This window comes from Tupaia chinensis, unplaced genomic scaffold (genome assembly GCF_000334495.1).
Source record: "Tupaia chinensis unplaced genomic scaffold, TupChi_1.0 Scaffold145592_1, whole genome shotgun sequence".
Lineage (NCBI taxonomy): Eukaryota > Metazoa > Chordata > Mammalia > Scandentia > Tupaiidae > Tupaia > Tupaia belangeri.
Genome location: NW_006205449.1, coordinates 783653 through 790163, shown reverse-complemented (window position 1 = coordinate 790163; position 6511 = coordinate 783653). Strand labels below are relative to the sequence as shown.

At 48.7% G+C, this 6511-nt stretch overlaps 1 long non-coding RNA gene across 2 annotated transcripts in view; it reads left to right on the top strand.

Moving 5' to 3' along the window:
• The window catches only part of LOC102488118 (uncharacterized), a 65698-nt gene that overhangs the window by 33862 nt on the left and 25325 nt on the right, over positions 1–6511 (top strand). Inside the window, exon 1 of one of the 2 annotated variants that reach the window (XR_001369720.2) lies at positions 2137–2404. The exons of the other annotated variant lie outside the window; for it this stretch is intronic. This is a non-coding gene — a long non-coding RNA (uncharacterized LOC102488118). Of the gene's footprint in view, positions 1–2136; positions 2405–6511 lie in introns of those variants that run through there. 2 annotated transcript variants of the gene reach the window in all.

Below are 6511 nucleotides of genomic sequence, written 5' to 3'. Positions count from 1 at the left end.
GAAATCCTTACCATTGGTGAAGTGACTAAACCCCATTGATGTAGGAGCTGTCGGTGGCGTGATGTCCCCTGGCTTTGCAGGCTGTGAAGGCGAGCCGCCCTGCTCAGCTCCTGAATACGCCCAGCACCGGGAGCACTAGTTTCCAGCCTGGGTTCTTTGGTTCCTGGACCTCCGTCTGAGTCTTTACACCCATGTCCTCGGTCACAGTTTCGGTGATGGGACTCCATCATGCTGGCATAGCCAAGGGCTCCAGGCCCATGCTGGGCCTGGCCAGCTTTCTGACCACTGTCTGGGGACCAGTGTCCACAGAGATGGGGAACCCCATGCAGTGGTCCTCTGGCCTGCTCCACAACTGAGAATTGCTGTGTCATCCTTACCCTGCGGTTGGCGGTCACACTTTGAGGGCCCCACCCTCTGCACACAGGATGGACTCTGGCTCTGCAGCCCAGGCCCTGCATACCTACCTGCTCCAGGCCTACAGGGGAGCTCTGTCCTGGACTGGCTCCCTCTGCCATCTCTACCTGGCCCCTGCCCACTGGCTTCCCAAATAACTGCGTGTCCCCTAAATCCAGCTTGATTTACGAGCGGCCTTGCCTTGAGCATTGCGGGCCTCTAGCCACACCTCTTTCCCGAGGGGAGAGTGAGTTCAGCTCCACCCCGCAATACCTGCTTTCTCCTCCTGCCGGCTGTGGTCTTGCAGGCACTGGGCCTTGTATTTTTCTTTCTTTCTTTCTTTCTTTTTCTTGTTTTTAATTTTGCAAGAGGGCATGTGTGCTCTGGAGAGAGATACAGAGAGAGAGGGAAAGTGAGACATCGCCACTGCAATTCCTTCTCCGAAACGAAAGAAACTTTCTCCTTTCAGGATTTTGGACACACACATGCACACGCATACACTCACACATACACATCCAGTGTGTATTTTTAAGCCTCTGGGTCCAGGACTCGAACCACACAGTTGTCCCTGTGGGATCCAGTTGCTTTAACCGATAGGCCCCTGGCTAGCCCCAGGGTCTTATTTTTCACTGGGGCTGTTGATGGATCTGAATATTTTCCTGATCTGAATATTTTCAGATCACACAGAACTTAGTGTGCTCTGAATTTAGAGTTGGAGTTCTGGGCCTCACTGCAGTAAGCACACTGAGGTCCTCCCTCCCCATGGCAAAATCGTGGCGATGACATCCAGTGTTCCTCCCGGAAGCTGAGAGGGCAAGGGGAAGCCGGGGGCCATGTCTGTCCACCCCGATGGCTCATGGAGTAACCTTGCCTCTCTGTGGTTCTAGCATGGGTCTGCTTGGAGCAGTTCTGCAAGTGAGGCTCTTTCCCCGCGGCGTGGGTACACCTCTTGGGTAGGGCTTCATTGGCGCGTTCAGCCGCTGCCGTCTGGGACGCCACTCATTTTTCCGTAAAACCCACTGTCAGCCAACAGCCATCAATCATGCCAACTTCACACATTCCACGGATCTGTCAGGGAATCAAAAGGCTGTTAGGTTGTTGTGATTACCCATTCATGAGCCATTTTGACTAGGAACTTCACAGACCTTCCCTCTTGCTACAAAGAGGGGGAAACTCCAGTCAATCATTAACACGGTTTGTCAGGACGTCTATTTGTTGCCACTAGAAAGCCAGCTCTCCATCCCTGTCGCCTGGTCTTGGGATTTGACGAGTCTGTTTGGCTTTTATGCAGACAGGCTGCAAAGGCTCCTTGCTGGGTTTGTTTTGGGGGTGGAAGAGCCACGGAGGTGCCTTCCTGTAGCCTGATATTGTGAATGCAAGGACACAACTCTATCTCCGGGTCGACCCTCTTCCCCCTGTCCACACTATGGATCCACCCTCCAGGAAGGAGACAAGGGGGTGTTTGGAGGAAGGGGTGGCGGCGGTCACCCTATGGTTACTCCAGACCAGAAAGGGGAAAGCCCCCACTTTCCAGGTTGGCGTTTCGAGGGTGGATCTGTCACACTCACAGGCCAGCCTTGGACGTGGCCTTGAACAGGAGGCTCGCCTGGCACCGGGCACTGTCTGCCTCCCCCTTGTCTCATGTGCTTTGCCATCTTCTGCCTGGCTGATTAATAGACTTTCGTCCAGCTGATAATCATTTTGTGTGCTGTTCTCTCTTGTCTTGAAGCAGGCAGGCCCAGAATTCTGCGAAGAGTTCCTTTAGCCAACGCTCCTGCAAGGGCCACACGTGCCCCCTCGGCATCCAGGTTGACGAATGGGAGAGGTGGAAGGAACTGGCTGGCCCTGCGGTGTGAGCTGGTGCTGGTCGGCTGCAGCCGAGGGTGTGCAGGCGAGGCCGCCAACCGCACAGAAGGAGCAACGCGGTGTCAGAGCCCTGGGAGCGTGACCATTTCTCACCCGCGGGCCTTCCTGGCAACTCCAGCTCCTCGGCTTTGATCGCCTCGCAAAGGTGACAGAACCCGGTAGGGAGGGAGCACAGTTAAAGAAACACAGACTCATCCGTCACCCACGAACTGGCATGACTTTCCAAGCAACCATGGGGAAACAATAGGATTTTCAAAAAACAATAGTGTCAAATAAAATGAGCTCAGAGTGAACTGAGGGTTCTGGCCACGTGAGATGACCAGGAACTTTCTTTGGGAGGTCCTTGTGTTGGCGGCTGGCTTCTAATAATCTCAAATGAGTCCCAATATCAAAAGGAGGCGCATGCTCCCCAGGCAGCTGCATTTTATCAATTCTTTGCCTTTAATGACTGCACGGATATTGATGATAATGAAGCAGGCTGCAAACAGGTGCACCGTCTTCCTCTCGGCAGCCCTTGGACAGCTGCAGCTGCTACGTGATATCTCAACCAGCGTGGCAGGTGGAGGTGTGGGCCCTTCCCTGGGGTGACAACTGTGCCCTCCGTGTGCCTCCCCAACCAGGTCCCGACGGCCCTGCCCTGATTGCTGCAGTGACTTAGATGAGCGTCTTGCACACCTGCCGCTCTGGAATGGCCACGTGCCAGCCGAGGGCTCCAGTTCGTAATAGGCAATGAATCTCAAAGCGGGTGTGGGATGCCAAGGGCACTGCCAATAATTCTGTGTCCTTGATATCATCTTGACCCGCCTGAAACGCTCCTGTGTTTGCCAGCTCCCACATCAACCCCTAGACACTTGTGTTTGATATCGGAAAAGGCAAGGAGCTGGTCAGAAGGTGGCACTTCCAATCGGAGTCCTGCACTGAGTGCAGTGGGACCTGGGAGGAAGGGAGACCTACCCTTAGGACAGAAAGGGAGAGAATTCGGGCTTGCACTGTGCCCTGCTGTCCCCTACTGTCACCAATCCGGAGGCTTTGAGGAAGCCATCTTAACTGCAGCTCTGAGGCAGGCAACATAAACAACCGAGATAAAATAAACTGCATTGAAAAGCCACAGCCACTAGCTACAGGAAAATCCAGCCCTGGGGAGATCTGGGAGATGGTGGTCATGGCATCCAGTCAGAGTCTTCCTCAGGGTTACGAATATGGACTCTGACAAAAATGGGGAGTCCTTCTCTATGTCCCCTATGTCCCTAAACTCTGAGCTCTGAACTTGCCAGGATGCCTGAGGTGGCTTGTCACATGGAAATGGCTCCAAGTCGTGACTAGCAGACATCCTGGGAGCCTCCTTTGCTGTGTAAGGACAAGTTCAGACAGTACCAGGGACTTTCTCTTAATCTTAGGAATATTTAGGCAAGAATTAGTTTGGTACTGGTGCCACCAAGAAGCCTTGACCCTAATGTCAACTGCAAAATGCATGGTAGTACCAGGCCCAGTTGCTCGCGTCCAGCCTTCCACATGGGTCCAGTCCTAAAAATGTCACGTTCATCCACAATAAAGAAATGAAAATGCCACTGGTCATTTTCCAGTCTGTGCCCGTGATTTGTAGCAGTGAGCAATTCAGGCCTCTCTGAGCCTCAGAGACTGGTATTCGGCTCACTGTCCTTTCTTCTCTCTTCTGTTGCTTCGAGTATCCTCCTCCAGTGCATTGATTTATCAGCCACCATTTTGGGCTCTCTGTATTAAACAGCTCATTATTTTGGAGAAAGTGCGCTGTGAATTGAAAAGCTCATTTATTATAACTGGGATGAGAAGCCCTCCTTTGTTATTTGTGTGTGTGAGAATTGTAAGTTTTCTCTCCTTTCCTGCATAAAAAACATGGACGTACCGTGTGAAGAATCAGGCTGAAGATTGATTTTCAGGATGAGCGATGCCAAAGCTGGTGGGGTTTCAAATATTAGGACTGCCCTCTTAGACAAGAGCGGCAGTGTAGGCCACGTGGTTGTTTCTGAGTGGCTCCAGGCGCAATTCCTAAAGGACATCAACTGACGGAATGTGGACGGGGCTGCGAGTGAGTGGCCCCCACTGGTTGCTGGAGTCAGACTGGTTAACTGTGCGGTGCTTCCCCTCCCACCTGTCCATGTTAGCATTAGCTGGGGTCTCCCACAGGAGAGGAGTACATGTGGGCTGGGAGCTTTCCCACCTCTCCGCTATCCTAGCAGCTTCTCCAATACCATTTGAGAAAGCAGTTAAGAGTGGTAAAAGAAGTTTAATGAATCTTTAATCAGTCCAAGAGCATTTGCGATGGGGCAAGATGAGATTTCATGGTATTCTTGTGTTCAAGGATCCTGGGAGGGATGCTCTAAATCATATGTGGACCACAAATTTTAGTAGTATTATTAAAAGATGACTAGAGCCAGACTTCTCTTATTCAGGTTGGAGCAGTGTTTGGAAGAATTTCATGTGTTTTTTTTCATGTGTTTTTTCAGTTACATGAGTAACGGGGCTGGGGTCCTGTGCTTCCGATCAGCTCCTAGGTGAAGCCGGTGCTGCTGACCTGCAGCCCACCTGTGAGTGGAGAGGTTTCTGAGGAAGTGGCCTTTGGTGCTGTCACCTGCGCACCTTGAGGGAGGCTGCTGCAGTGTGACTTCATGAGGCTTACTCTTGCTAGAAGAGACTCCTCTCAAACAACCCCTCTGCTTGTTTCCCTAACATTCGATTTCAGTGTAGGATGTAAGCAGATTAAATGTATCTCAACACTTAAAAATAGTTTAAAAGATCTTTTTTATTTTTTTACTTTTCAAAAATATATTTATTTACATTTAATCACATGTCTTTATAGTTCACAACTTTTTGTCCAGTGCAAATACCATTCATGTCAGTCAAGACATAGATATTACTAAATACATTATAATCAGCAATAGCTTCTCATTTTTTGTCATTTAAGCATACTTCTACTTGTTTCTTCCCTTTTCCCCTCCTTCTCTTCCATACTAAACTTTTTTTCACATTTTATTGATTCACAAAATTCTCCTCTTGGGATCTTGGGCGCACACACACACACACACACGCCCGGCGTGAGTTTAAGCCACCAGGTCTGTGACTCGAACCGCGGTCGACTATGTAGGAGTCCAGCAACATAGCCATTATGCTAACTGCTGCTCACCATTCACAAAATATCTTAAACTAAATATATGGACAAAGCTAGAATCTAGTGACAAGTGCACTGTAATTTTCTTCTGAAACATTTTTTTCTATTTTCATTCCCCCTTTTACCAAAGAGAGGTATAACTAACTTGTTTGAAAAAAAAAAATTAGGGGGAACCAACAGTTAGCATAATGGCTATGTTGCTGGACTCCCACGTAGTCGACCGTGGTTCACGTCGACTTAAAACCCACACCGGGCACGTGTGCGTGCGTGCCCAAGATCCCGAGAGGAGAATGGAGGAGAAGGGATGCGGCGTGGCCATCCCCTCTGGGGGGTGATTTCTCGCTTTCTGTCTCTCTGTCTCTCTCTGTCTGTCTGGTGAGCACACTTGCCCTATAGTGAAAAACCTCTCTCAAAAAAAAAAAAATTAGGTTAATCTCAATTTGGACTGTTATTTGCACAAAGTTCCATAAGAATTCAATTTCTGATGAAAAGCAATAGATACTATTGTATTATTGAATTTATGCAAAAACCATTCTGTCACAAAATAAGAATGTTCACAAATATTTTCCAGTTGCAAAGGGGTCAGGAAGGGAGAAAAGTTTATGTTTCAATTAAAAAAAATTAACAAATTGCTGAACCTATTAACAACTCACAAGGAAACCCAAATCCTTAAATCTGGAAGACAAAGCATAGAAGAAAGTCAGTAAGGTTTTAGAAAAGTCACACTCTCCTTTAACGCAACTGTGATTCATGCTATTCCTTTGTATAGGAAACTCAGCTTGCTGATGGAAATTCTAGCCCCACCCCAAGCAAATTCTTTAAAACTTCTGCCCTTTTTCTTTCATGTTTAGTACTATGTTTTATTTCTTTTTTTCTTGTTTTATTTCATTTTCTTTTATACATTCAATCACATTATTTGGCCTACAAAATGGATATTTCAACAGGTGAACATTTCTCCCTCGTACAGTTGATAAAACTATAAATTCCTTTTTAAAGATGCTGCGTACTACTGGGAGAGGCTCAATATCGGCCTGTGGTGCTTTGTGTCCCATCCGTTGCTGCTGGTTCCTGAGGGGAAAGCCCTTCCGCAGGACAAACCCAGTCCCG